This window comes from Mustela nigripes, chromosome X, assembly GCF_022355385.1.
Source record: "Mustela nigripes isolate SB6536 chromosome X, MUSNIG.SB6536, whole genome shotgun sequence".
Taxonomy (NCBI): Eukaryota; Metazoa; Chordata; class Mammalia; order Carnivora; family Mustelidae; genus Mustela; species Mustela nigripes.
In genome coordinates this window covers 26,468,135-26,482,368 of record NC_081575.1, presented here as the reverse complement: position 1 = coordinate 26,482,368, position 14,234 = coordinate 26,468,135, and the positions used below count along the sequence as shown (strand labels likewise).

The 14,234-nt window shown below is 40.6% G+C and overlaps 1 protein-coding gene across 7 annotated transcripts in view; it reads left to right on the top strand.

Moving 5' to 3' along the window:
* XIAP (X-linked inhibitor of apoptosis) overlaps positions 1-14,234 on the top strand; it is a 57,120-nt gene that overhangs the window by 17,541 nt on the left and 25,345 nt on the right. The window contains exon 3 of one of the 7 annotated variants that reach the window (XM_059385867.1): positions 9,385-9,592. The exons of 5 other annotated variants lie outside the window; for them this stretch is intronic. The gene's annotated coding sequence lies outside the window, so the exon portion shown is untranslated. Of the gene's footprint in view, positions 1-14; positions 114-9,384; positions 9,593-14,234 lie in introns of those variants that run through there. One more of the 7 variants, XM_059385873.1, reaches the window with a different exon arrangement.

The following is a 14,234-nucleotide window of genomic DNA, read 5'->3' as shown; positions in this document are numbered from 1 at the left end:
AAGAGGAAGCAGGCTCCCCGCTGAGCAGAGAGCCCGAAGCGGGGCTCCAACCCAGGACCCTGGGATCATGACCTGAGTCAAAGGCAGAGGCTTCAACCCATTGAACCACCCAGGTGCCCCTAGAAGCTATTTTTAAGTACACATACTGTAAAATATAGTTAACTGCTCAAAAATTCAACCAAAAACCTCTACCCCACTTAACATCTCACATCTAACTAAATCACTTGCTCCCAACAGTTGTGTTTAGACTACTCAGAAAAATTTCATGAGGCATTAGACAGCCATCACCCCAAGCTATTTTCTGTAAGAGCTATATACTTGACTAGTAAACCTAGGCAGAATAGAAGTTGAATGTCTGCATTATAATCAGTGTTGATAACTCTAAAAACATGCCTATTTTATTTTTTATTTTTTAGATATTTATTTATTTGAGAGAGAGCGAGCCCACATGAGGGAGAGGCAGGGGGAGAGGAAGAGAGTCTCTGAGAACTTTTGGGATACCTAATTTATAAGCATTTAATTTTATAGAGCTTTTTAACAAATTAACTTTAGTAATACCACCTGGAGATAGAAAATGCCACCCATCTACAACACAGAGATAAATATATAGATAAATGCAGGTAGAGACCTTGTTTTAAAATGTTAACCATAAGAAGGGTACCTCACTGGCACAGTTGATAGAACATGCATCTCTTGATTTTAGCGTCGTGAGTTCAAGCCCCACGTTGGGCATTTTAGCCATGAGATGGGTATGATAATGCAAAACTCACTAGTTTGTAAAGGAGCAGTTGTGGGGGTGCCTGGGTGGCTATCGACTTTTTTGTTTCAGCTCAGGTCATGATCTCAGGGTCAGGAGATCAAGCCCCTTGCCAGGCTCTGCTCAGGGCAGAGCCTGCTTGAAATTTTTTTCCCCTCCTTCCTCTCCCCCTCGGTTCCTCTCCCGCTCATGTTTGCATGCACACATGCTCTATCTAAAAAAATAAATAAATAAAATCTTAGAACAGTCAGAATAAGTTTAGCTTACCTGAGTAGAAGCCTTTTAGCTCATATTTATAGAGAAGACTTATAAGATTTGTATTTGTCCTTGACAAGTAATATTTAAGGAGGCTGTAGTCTAGAGTTGAGGCACAAAAGCCTTTTTAGAAGTTTATATTAGCAATAATCGTGTCTCAAATAAATCTCATTGACTGCCACTGTGCAAAGCTAGCAGTTTATATTTTAAAAAGGTTTCTGGGGGCGCCTGGGTGGCTCAGTGGGTTAAAGCCTCTGCTTTCGGCTCAGGTCATGATCCTAGGGTCCTGGAATCGAGCCCCACATTGGGCTCTCTGCTCAGCAGGGAGCCTGCTTCCCTTCCTCTCTCTCTGTCCGCCTCTCTGCCTACTTGTGATCTCTGTCTGTCAAATAAATAAATAAATCTTTAAAAAAATAATAATAAAAAAATAAAAATGTTTCTGTCCCCTACCCCTTTTTTCCACACCACTCTTAGGAATTGGGCATAGTCTAGGTAAGATTTTACACTTAAAAATCTCAAAGGTACAGGGAAAGAGTACAAGTTCCTCAGATAAATTTCTGCTTCTTAAGGCCAATATTTCAAGCCTTGTGAGATAAATAGAGGTTTGGGGAATGGTAAAAAGGTATAGGTGAACTTTGAATTGCCTCTAGTGTTGCATTTCTAGTTTTGCAAAGATTTGTAAGATAAGGACAGGTGCTCTCAGGCCCTCCAAGAATTGGGTTGCAACTTGAATCCTTACCCAAGAACATTAGAAGATTTTTCTTTCCCTCTGGGTACATAGTTTTATTTCAACTTAGGGGAGGAGGCCAAAAAAGTTCCTGTCACACTCTGAATATTAGCTTTCAACCTGGCCAGTCTCTTACCACAGAACTACGTAAGCTGTAAGCCTTATGGCCATCATAGGGCTTGAACTCATGACCCTGAGATCATGAGTTGGATATTCTACCAACTGAACCAGCCAGGCATCCCTGGAAAAAAAACCTTTGTCAGTTTTTAGCCAGATAGATAGCAAACATTTTCCAAGTTTAATACAGTTTTGTAAAGTCTGTATAAAGCATTTTATTTTGTTTTATTTTTAAAAATATTTATTTATTTGACAGAGAGATCACAAGTAGGTAGAGCAGCAGGCAGAGGGAGAAGGGGAAGCAGGCTCCCTGCTGAGCTGAGAGCCCGATGTGGGGCTCGATCCCAGGACCCTGAGATCATGACCTGGGCCGAAGGCAGAGGCTTTAACCCACTGAGCCACCCAGGCGCCCCTGTATAAAGCATTTTAATAAAGGCCTTCTTTCTTAGTGTTCAGTTCAACCTTGAATTCACCTTAAGGGGAAAAGCCTCCCTGTCGGCCCCAAACATCGCCTTCAGCTGATATTTGTAGGAGGGCCTGGGAGAAATTCCAGGCAGGGGGAGGTTTTCAGGAGGTGGTCTGGCTGAGTGGAGTTGTAAATGGCCATTAATTTTTTGAATCCCTCTTTAAATTTGGTAGGCTCCTGAAAGTAGAGGTAAGGGCTTTATAATTTAAAAGATCTGCTGTCCAGGGGATATGGAATTCTTAGGGACATTGCCTAGGAGGAAACTGGAGGAGCCTGATTATAGAACCCAGCAAAATAAGCCTTATGTATGAGCCTTATTGTCCATCCTAGGTACTTCTGTTAAATTTATTTTCTGACTTTCAGTATTTACCTGAGTAACTTCTCTACCCCAGTCTTAGAAATCATGCAGGAGTGCTCCCTGTAAATATTGTAGGGAAGGGGAAGCTGAAACAAGCAGCTAAGTGCTTTAAGGGATTTTCTGGGGAAGGTGAAGGAGCTCTGGGGACTAAAGAATTTGCTGAAGAGATGGACCAGATTTTAAGAAGGTGAATTCATATTGGGGACTTCACAGCTTTTATTCTCATTTCTATTCTTATATCTTGTTAAAGGAATCTCTAAGGCTAGCTCTTCTGTGTCTTTCTGTCTACTTTTTAATTTGGTTTTCCCATAAGTACCATTAAGACAATTGTTCAGGATGAGAGCTCTCTAAAAATTTTTTTCTAATATAGAACTTTTTCATTTCTGAAGATCCATCATCTGGCCACTGAGAAGTAGAATCTATGTTTTTTAAAGATTTATTTATTTGAGAGTGTGCACTCATGTGAAGTGGGCAGCGGGCAGAGGGAGAGGAGAGAGAATCTTAAGCAGACTCCCCACTGATAACAGAGCCTGACATGGGGCTCGATCTCCTGACCCTCAGATCATGACCTGAATCGAAATCAAGAGCCAGATGCTTAACTGACTGAACCACCCAGGTGCCCCAACAAGTAGCATCTATTAATGTCAGTAGTGGTTCAAATCAGGAAGCCTTTTTTTTTTTTTTTTTTTTAAAGATTTTATTTATTTATTTGACAGAGAGAAATTACAAGTACACTGAGAGGCAGGCAGAGAGAGAGAGAAGGAAGCAGGCTCCCTGCTGAGCAGAGAGCCCGATGCGGGACTCGATCCCAGGACCCTGAGATCATGACCTGAGCCGAAGGCAGCGGCTTAACCCACTGAGCCACCCAGGCGCCCCTCAGGAAGCCTTTTTATGGCTTAACCAAGGATGCAAGAGGTATCCTACAAGAGAGTGCAAAAGATGCAGTCCTTACAAGATCCTAAAAATTCACTCCCAAAGATAGTCGAAGAAAGTAAAGCCCTTTGTTGTTACAGGCTGTAAGAGTGGTATGAAAACCATGTCTCTGTTTTCTCGCAAAAAACATCTTCAGTCCCAGACCCACTAATCTGATACCAGGCATTACTAGAATGGGTTTTTTCCAACACTAGGAAAACAAAGAAGGTTGCCATAAAAGCCCCTTATGGACTAGGATGGGACCCCTTCTGACAGACTCCCCTGAGAGCTGGCACAGTTAGGTGAAAAGAGTGCTGCTTGTGATTTCATGTCTCAGAACCCAGTCTCTTTGGCCATCAAGATGCACACTGGTATGTGCATCTTCTGGCTGGCAGAGACAAGAGACAATATTCTCACGGGTCATACAGCCACACTCTCTAAGACAGAACAAGACAAAAGGAAAACCTTATTCAGCTTTTTGTATATGTATGTTAACAGCTTAAGCTAAGCCAATCTCTCGAGCCAAACTAATACCTAAGATGGATGTTCCACTGGTTTGGGGATCGTGTGGTGGTTTACAGAGTAACTTGCATGGAATTTTTTCCGAGTTTGACAGGTGACCTAATAGGAATCTAACCTGTTCTGTTCCAACTTACTCTAATACAGGAGTCTTTGGATTACGTGGCCAGTGCTGTAATAGCTCTTAAATACTTGACCTATACCCTCCAATCTTGTGACTTTGGCTTCCAAGATGTTTCTTAGCAGCAGCCTTTACCTCATGTGCTCATTAACCCATAGCAGAGTTTGTATAAACAGACACCGGTCTGGTGAGAACCATGAGTTCACCAATCAGTGAGGCCGGCTTGAACAGCAGACTTATAGGGCCTGAGCCTGTGTTCTCTACCCTATGGTCTTCCTTCTTATGACAACACAGCAGAGACAAAGGAAAACAGTGACTATCTCTGGGAGGAAAAGGATCAATAAAAATCAAAAGTACTCGAGACGCCTGGGTGGCTCAGTGGGTTAAAGCCTCTACCTTTGGCTCAGGTCATGATTCCAGGGTCCTGGGATCCAGCCCTACATCGGGCTCTCTGCTCAGCAGGGAGCCTGCTTCATCCTCTCTCTCTGCCTGCCTCTCTGCCTACTTGTGATCTCTGTCTGTCAAATAAATAAATAAATAAATAATCTTAAAAAAAAATAAAAATGAAAATAAAAAATACTAAAAAAAATCAAGAGTACTCATAATAGATCTTTAGCACAGTGGCTATACCCAAGGAACTAGTTTCACAAATATGTTTTCCTACTAATCTAAATTTAGAAAAGGAAAAAAAGGACTCAGACCACTCTAATTTCCACTGGACCCCTTAGGCAGAGATCCAGAAGACTGACATGGTAAGAATTCTTACCTTCTGCCATGCCTATTGGAGATGCCAGGATTTCTCAGCTGCCGTAGCCCTGGAGCAAGCAGTGATCAGTCAGTAAAGTTGCTCCTGCCTGGCTCACCAACTGTTGGGGAGAAAAGTTTTTTCCTCTGCTATTCCAGGTTCTTTGGCTGGTAAATTGATACAAAACAGAGCAACAGGAAAAAAACAAATTTAAGTATGTACAGAAGCCACATAGGAATATGAGAGCTGCAGGCAGTCAGGTGGTTGAGGCTTATTTGCCATCCGAAGCTGGCGGGGGTGGGGGTTAGGGGTCTGAGACTTCAAAGAGGAGAAAGACCGTTTACAAGAAGGTGGGAAGAACAAATGTTTGATAAACAAATGTTTACCAGACCATACCGAGAGTGTGGGACCAGAGAGGAATTTGATCTCTAGGCCTGGTAGAGCTTTCCCCAGCTTAAGCACACCTAACCCAGATTCTTTGTAGTTTTCTCTAATATCCTCTTCCTGGATGTGGCCCTTTATCTAAATTCCTTTAGGCAGTTAAGGAGAAGGTAAAAGCTTTTTTTGAGTCTTTGGGCCTTGATTTGACTTCAACTTAAAGTAATCCACATGCCAAAGTGGCATATTTTGGGAAAGCTGCTGAATCCCTTCAAGGGAAACCAGAGGATTTCAAGTACAGGGTAGGTAACATGAATGAGGTGACTTCTCGAACTGTTTGATCATGTGTGTATTGTCTCTTTTTTAAATATACATCTAGGGGTGCCTGAGTGGCTCAGTGGGTTAAAGCCTCTGCCTTCGGCTCAGGTCATGATCCCAGGGTCCTGGGATTGAGCCCCACATCGGGCTCTCTACTCAGTGGGGATCCTGGTTCCTCCCCTCTCTGCCTTCCTCTCTGCCTACTTGTGCTCTCTCTCTGTCAAATAAATAAAAATATTTTTAAAAATGAAATGAAATATACATCTAAAATTAGTGTTCAGAAATATGATTTGATGAGGTCATGATACATTTGTATAGTCATGTACTGGTCATTCATTTATGAGACTGATGCACTACCTACTGCGCTAATGAGGCACCTTAGTCATCCATGTAAAATAATGTTCTAATCAAGATAAAGATGGATTTGGGAAGATGCTTATGATACATTATTAAATGGAAAAAAAAAACAAGGGCTCCTGGGTGGCTCAGTCAGTTAAGCATTGGCCTTCTGCTTAGGTCATGAGCCTGGAGTCCCGGTATGGAGCCCCACATTTGGCAGGTGGAGGGGGGGAAATCTCTGCACAGCAGGCAGTCTGTTTCTCGCTCTGCCCCTTTCCTCACTCTCGTGCTCACTCTCACTCACTCTCTTAAGTAAATAAAACCTTTAAAAAAAAAGGTAAAAAGCAAGTTATAAAATACCATGTATAATAAATCCCCTCTAGAAATATTTATAATGTCATGTGTACATTCACACAGAAAAGTCTTTTTTTAAAGATTTTATTTATTTATTGGGCAGAGAGAGAGATCACAAGTAGGTAGAGAGGCAGGCAGAGAGAGAGGAGGAAGCCCAATGCGGGGCTCAATCCCAGGACCCTGGAATCATGACCTGAGCCAAAGGTAGAGGCTTTAATCCACTGAGCCACCCAGGCACCCCTGGAAAGGGTCTTAAAAGGTTAAATATACTAAAGGTCGCAGCCTGCATAGTAAGATTCTTTTTTAATTCCTGTCCTTTGAAAAGGAAAACATGAGGGGTACCTAGATGGCTCCACTGATTAGACATCTGCCTACGGCTCAGGTCATGATCTCGGGGTCCTAGGATCGGTTCTCCCACACTCCGCAGGGAATCTGCTTTTCCCTCTGCTCCTCTTCTTCCCCACCCAATAAATTAAAAAAAATCTTCAAAAAAATTTTTTTTAAGATTTTATTTATTTATTTGTCAGGAAGAGAGCGCGTGGCGCACACACACAAGCAGGCAGAGTGACAGAGGCAGAGAGAGAAGCAGGCTCCCTGCTGAACAAGGAGCCCAATGTGGGCCTCGATCCCAGGACCCTGGGATCACGACCTGAGCCAAAGGCAGCGGCTTAACCCACTGAGCCACCCAGGCGTCCCCAAAATCTTCAAAAACTTTTAAAAAATAAGAAAGAAAACATTTGTATTAAAGATTGAGTTAATGTCCATCTTGAGATTTTTTTTTTCTGCCTGTTCAGATTTTAGCAAAGGTTTTGATCTGGGCTCTGAATAAGCATAAATATTAATTATGTCATGGATCTACAGTTTGGACTGTAGATGGTTTGTTTTTTAATCAGAGGCAGCTGATTAGCAAGCATGGTAAATTGCTTAAGTTTTGAACAGTTGCCAATAAAATGAAAGAGGGAATAGTAATAGTGATGTCGAGACTTTTTATGATCTTTAATGAATTATTGAGCCCCAAACCTGTGTATTCTTCATGCAGAACATTGTTTTGGGAAACACAGGTGCATAATTTGTTAAAAGATGAGGGAATGTTAAAAAAAAAAAAAAGGAGGGAATATCTTACTGTGTGTCCATTCTGAGCAACTGTACCTGTGGAATTAATTATTATAAATAATTAGGCAAAGACTGGAGGTCTGTGCTCAAAATTTAAGTATTACTCTGACTTTATAAATCAAGTATAGAGCATGTAATTTATAACTATTTATTGATTCTAAGTATGCCTTTGCAGGTGTCTATAGAAGTAGGTTTCACGATCAAGTACCTATTGTATATGGCACTATTCATAAGTTTAGGTTATTGACTGAACTTATAAGCTAAGTGCTCATTAATGTCATTTAGTTATTTGAATGACTCTGGTGCTTAATTTTAGGGAATGAACTTTTGATTTGATTGAATGTGATTAATCTCAAAAACGTTTTGTTGACCATTAATATAAAGTTAAAAGAGGGGTGCGTGGCTGGCTCAGTTGGAAGAGCATGCGACTCTTGATCTCAGGGTTGTGAGTTTGAGCCCCACATTGAGTGTAGAGATTACTTAAAGTTAAAAGAATTATAATATGTCATGGTTTGAAGAACCCTACTAGGATAAGCAAACAATTTGGCTAAAATTTGAAATTTTTAAAAAGATTTTATTTATTTATTCGACAGAGATCACAAGTAGGCAGAGAGGCAGGCAGAGAAAGAGGGGGAAGTAGGCTCCCCACTGAGCAGAGAACCACACACTTGGGGCTTTGTCCCTGGACCCTGGGATCATGACCTGAGCCCAAGCAGAGGCTTTAACCCACTGAGCCACCCAGGTGCCCCAATGAGAGAGAATCTTAAGATAAATTTGAAATTATAGTATTTTATGGTGAACACATAAAATTTTGATTGTTACTATGAAAAATTTTATGAATCCTATATTTTTGAAATGTGATTTTTAAGTTTTTATTTAAGTAATCTCTCCACTCAAGATTCAAATGCTACTCCTACTGGGCCAGCCAGGGGCCCCTAAAATGTGATTTTAGTATAGGTTTTTTTTTTAAGATTTTATTTATTTATTTGACAGACAGAGATCACAAGTAGGCAGAGAAGCAGGCAGAGAGAGAGGAGGAAGCAGGCTCCCTCCCGAGCAGAGAGAGAGCCTGATGTGGTGTTCGATCCCAGGACCCTGGGATCATGACCTGAGCTGAAGGCAGAGGCTTTAACCCACTGAGCCAAGCAGGCGCCCCTAGTATAGGTTTTAATCACTGAAGAATTATGCTGTTTGCATGGTATGCCTGTATTTCCTATTTTGTTCACATTTCTGAAGCATATATTAATAATTTTTAGTGCTCACCATAATCTCAAGTGTCTTAGGGAGATGGTGGGTGGGATGTGGTGTAATATTAGCAGTAACCTACTAGAGATGGTTTTGCCCACCATTCATTAAGCACTACTGTATGTTGATTTCCTTAGGCATTGGGAATACAGGTGTGGTAAGACAATCCTTGCCAAAAAGGACCATTCTAACAATGTACTGCGTATATACACACATACATACATGCATACAGAAATTATTACATCTTGTCCTAGTAAAACTTGGGTCATCAGCAAATTGTATAGAGGATATAGTAGGGGCACAAAGAGTAATCTTTCTGGGGTTTGGAGTGGAAGAATCTGCAAGGATGTTGTAAATGAGATTCTTAAAAACACACATTTTCTGAGTTTTAAACAGATGCCTTTATTTAATTACATAATGTATTTAAGCATAATAGTGCTGCAGTGGGAGCTAATAGGGATATATTGCTTGCATAATTCCTGTCCAATTTTTAACATCATTGTTACTAGTTTTTTTAGGGCTGCCATAGCATGGTACCACAAACTGAGTGGCTTAAATAAACAGAAATTTATTTTCTCATAGTTCCGGAGGCTAGAAATTGGCAGGGCCACATTCTCTCTGAAGATTCTGGAGACAATCTGTTCCATGCCTTTCTTGTAGCTTCTGGAGTTGCCACTGATCCTTGGTGTTCCTTGGCTTATTGATGGTGCATTATCACTGCAGTCTCTGCCTCCACCTTCACATGGCCATCTTCCCTATGTGCCTCTCTGTCTGTGTTTCTTCTCTTACTCGGACTTCAGTCCTTATAAGGGCCCATCCTAATGACCTCATCTTAACTTGATTACATCTGCAAAGACCCAGTTTCCAAGTAAGTTCACATTCCTAACCAGTGGTTAGGACTTAAACATACCTTTTGTGGGGGCATGATTCAACCTGCAACAATCATTTAGTTCCCTTTGTACTGTGCCGTATCATCAATATAATTACTTAAGAAATGCATTTTCATGATGAGAGGTTAACAAAGCCCCTGGTTGCAGGAATAATGTTAAGAATTTGTAGTTCAGGGGTGCCTAGGTGGCTCAGTTGCCTGAGTGGCTGCCTTAGGTTCCAGTTGTGATCCTGGGGTCCTGGGATGGAGCCCTGCCTCACATTGGGCTCCCTGCTCAGCAGGGAGCCTGCTTCTTCTCTCCCTCTCCTGCTCCCCTTGCTTGTGCTCTCTCTCAGGTATTCTCTCTCTCTCAAATAAATAAAATCTTAAAAAATTTGTAGTTCATTAAGTGAGCCTGTAGTGATTGGATAAATGTCTTCCAGAGACCAGAAGAGTGAAGCATAGACAGATTGTAGAGATCTGTGAGCTTGATATAAAAAAAAAACCCCACTACTAAAGCTTCTGCTATTTATTTGTTAAGAAAGGTGATTTATTATTCAGGTGCTATTTTGACTTTAAAAATTTTAATGGGTATTTATAGTATTTAATTTCAGTCATCAGAGACATCATCCTAGTTAGCCATCTTAAATAAATTTATATTAATTTGCAGACTTTTCATCACTGGTACACATCTGAAACTGCGTAGTTATATTTTCAAAGGTACTGTGATACTGAAACTCATGATATCATGGGGTACATTGTTTTTTTTTTTTTTTTTTTAAAGATTTTTATTTATTTGTTAGAGAGAGAGATACAGAGCGCAAGCACAGGCAGACAGAGTGGCAGGCTAGAGGCAGAGGGAGAAGCAGGCTCCCTGCCAAGCAAGGAGCCCGATGTGGGACTCGATCCCAGGACGCTGGGATCATGACCTGAGCCGAAGGCAGCCGCCCAACCAACTGAGCCACCCAGGCGTCCCGGGTACATTGTTTTTTAAAATTACCTTAGCCAGTAATAATTGACTACCAAACAACTTTTTAAAAAAATATTAATCTTTGTTTCAAGTAAGGCAGGTATTGTTAAAAAGCTTAATACATTTCTTAATAGTGTTCTTTTATTAAATCTAACAAAAAATACTTCTCTCTGCATGGGATTTTTTTTCTATTGCTTTTAACACTAGAGGCTGGGTTTTTTTTTTTCCTTTTTCAATTAATCAGGATTTTCTTTTTTTTTTTCTTTTTTTTTTTAACCATTTAGAGAATATGCCCTTCAGAATGTAGTCATTTGGGTCTTCCATTGTTTTAATAGTACACAACTGTTTCTAAAGGCATGCATGGGGCGCCTGGGTAGCGCAGTTGGTTAAATGGGTCATAATCTCAGGGTTGTGACATCGAGCCTGGCGTCGAGGCTTCATGGGGCTCTGCACTCAGTGCAGAGTCTCCTTAAGACTCTCTATGCCCTGCCCCTCCCCCCCCCAAAATAAATCCTGTTAAAAAAAATAAAGGTGTCCATAGCAGACCTACCATAAAATTAATTGGGGTGCCTGGCTGGCTCAGTAGAGCATGTGACTCTTGATCTTGGGGTCCTAAGTTTGAGCCCCACATTGTGCATAGAGATTAGTTAATGAAATAAATAGATTTGGGGGCAATTACCCATAAACTGTAAGGAATTTATATACTTCATGATATTCTTAATTTCTATATACATGTATACTATAGTGCTTTTGCACACTGTACAATGATAAATACCAGGGAAGTCAGGCAAAGAATGAAAGTTAGCAGCCTTACTCTTCTTTTTCTTTAAGATTTTTATTGATTTATTTGGCAGAGAGAGCACAAGTAAGCAGAGTGGCAGGCAGAGGCAGAGAGAGAAGCAGGCTTTCCACCAAGCAAGAAACCTGATGTGTGACTTGATCCCAGATCCTGGGATCATGACCTGAGCCAAAGGCAGCGGCTTAACCAACTAAGCCACCCAGGCATCCCAGCAGCCTTACTCTTATTTGTTCTAAGTGGATATGCGAGAAATAAATAGCCTAATGAAAATAATATGGATGACAAACTCTACCTGTCAATAATAAATACCACAACTTTCTTCTAAAGTGTAGTCAGTGATCCTAGAATAATCCCGCTGAAGAAGATCTAAAATCTTTGTATAAACCTGCACGCAGATTTATCTGTGTTTAAATTTGTGCACAAATCTGTCCTGTGTGTAAAAATCTTTCAATCTATGTGTATTTTGGTTTCAAAACAATTCACACTACTTGAATACATTAAAAAGGTTCAAAAGTGTGCTAACGTATGTGTAGACACAGCAAAAAGAATGCTTTCAATGAGAGGGAATGAAGATAAGACTTAAAGGAGAGTCTCCTATATTACCAGAGTCCGTGTCATTAACTGCATTTAGTAATGAATTATACCTGTTTGGAACTAGTTTATAAATATGTAAGCTGTAAGATGAACAGAGCGAATGTTAAAAACTCACAGAATTTCATAATTCAGGAACATAGCTTCAGTGTTTCATAATATGGAAATAAGCTCCTAAAAACAGCCAGTTGGGGGGCGCCTGGGTGGCTCAGTGGGTTAAGCCTTCGCCTTCGGCTCAGGTCATGATCCTGGGGTCCTGGGAGCGAGCCCTGCATCGGGCTCTCTGCTCAGCGGGGAGCCTGCTTCCTTTCCTCTCTCTGCCTGCCTCTCTGCCTACTTGTGATCTCTCTCTGTCAAATAAATAAATAAAAATCTTAAAAAAAAAAACCAGCCAGTTGGCTTGCTTTCTTAGAAGTTAGAAAAGACTACATTTCAGAAAATGATTTGTAATGATTAGGAACAGAAGAATATTAAGAAATAAAATATTGGGGCACCTGGGTGGCTCAGTGGTTAAGCATCTGCCTTTGGCTCAGGTCATGATCCCAGGTAGGATGGCTCTGCCTTGGGCTTTCTCCTCAGCCAGAAGCCTGCTTCTCCCTCTCCCATTCCCCTTGCTTGTACCCCGCCCCTGCTTGCTCGCGCGCTCTCTCTCTCTCTCATATAAATAAAACCTTAAAAAAAAGAAAATATTGAAAACATAAAAACTGAGGTCCTCAGGGTAGAAAATTAGACTTCATATTAGAATTTGAAGAATGTAGTTGAAAGAAAAATTAACTAGGATCTTTGTAACAGGTTAAATATTAAACCACCTCAAATAGAAGTGATTTTGTCCTCTCAACCTACTTCTGAAAATGTACAGTAACATCTAGTTTTCCATATAAAAAAGCACATAATTTCATTAGCAAAGGTCCCTTTGGTTTAGCCTTAAAATCACATCTGATCCAGGGCTCTTGGCTGGCACAGTTGGTGAAACATGTGACTCTTGATCTCAAGGTTGTGAGTTCAAGCCCTGTGTTTGGCATAGCATTTACTTAAAAATAATTTTTTTAATTAAAAATCACCTGTAATCTACCAGTTCATACTAACAATTGCCAAACTAGCATTGAAACAGCTTTATCAAGATACTTGTCACCTACCGTAAAATTAAAGTGTGTAGTTCTGTTGCCATTTAGTATATTCACAGTTGTGCAACCATCAGTACAGTCTAATTTAGAATATTTTCATTACTCTGAAGAGAAAACCCAGTAACTGGGGCATCTGGGTGGCTCAGTGGGTTAAGCCGCTGCCTTCGGCTCAGATCCTGATCTTGGGGTTCTAGGATCGAGTCCCGCATCGGGTTCTCTGCTCAGTGGGGAGCCTGCTTCACTCTCTTTCTCTGCCTGCCTGTCTGCCTACTTGTGATCTCCGCCCATCAAATAAATTAAAAAAAAAAAAAAGAAAACCCAGTAACCATTTGCAGTCACTTTCTAGTCCCCTTCTGCCCTAGCTGTGCACAATCACTAATCTACTTCCTGTTTCTATTTATTTTCATAACATTTTAAACTTGCAACATTATTGTTCTCATACCTATTCCAGGTCACTGACTCAGAGGTTTAGAAGTTCTTCAAGTAGCCATATTTACAAGTCCTATGACATCTTCATTCATAAAACATTCAAATGATGACTTCATAATATGATTGTTCCATATTCTAAGAGGTTTTGATCTGGGTCATGTGTTTCAAATTCTGTTTGTGCCACTTGATAGGGATGTTACACTCAGAAGGAATAGAACCATTTTGTCCAGACTCAAAATCAAGTTTATTCAATGTGTGTTAACCATTCCAGGCTTTCTGATAGTGAGAAGAGCTTTAGGAATCTTTTGTAGCATACATTATCTTCAGTAATAATGTCATCTTCATCACTGTCTTCATCCTTTGGTCAAAGTTTGGTTTAATTTGCTGTGGATAGCCAAGAAGGCTATTATCGGTAGATTTGCTAGAGCTGCTGGAAGTCCTACTGTTCGTAACGTTATTCTGGTTTACTTGTCTGGCTGTTATGATGAAATTGCATATGTTTCAGTCATCCTGTTACTTGATCAAAACTCTTTTCTGAAACGTCTATGCCATTAACTTCTAAAACTTCATCATGAATATTCAGTAATCCTGCGCTGTAAACCAGAAAGATCCTTGGGACTTACCAAAGCCGTGTAGTGTCTCCTTTGGGCTTTCTGAAACCATTCTGGCTATCGAGTCCTGGAGAATGTTCAGTCCTGTGTTTGTTTTTTTTTTTTTTTTTTTTTTTAA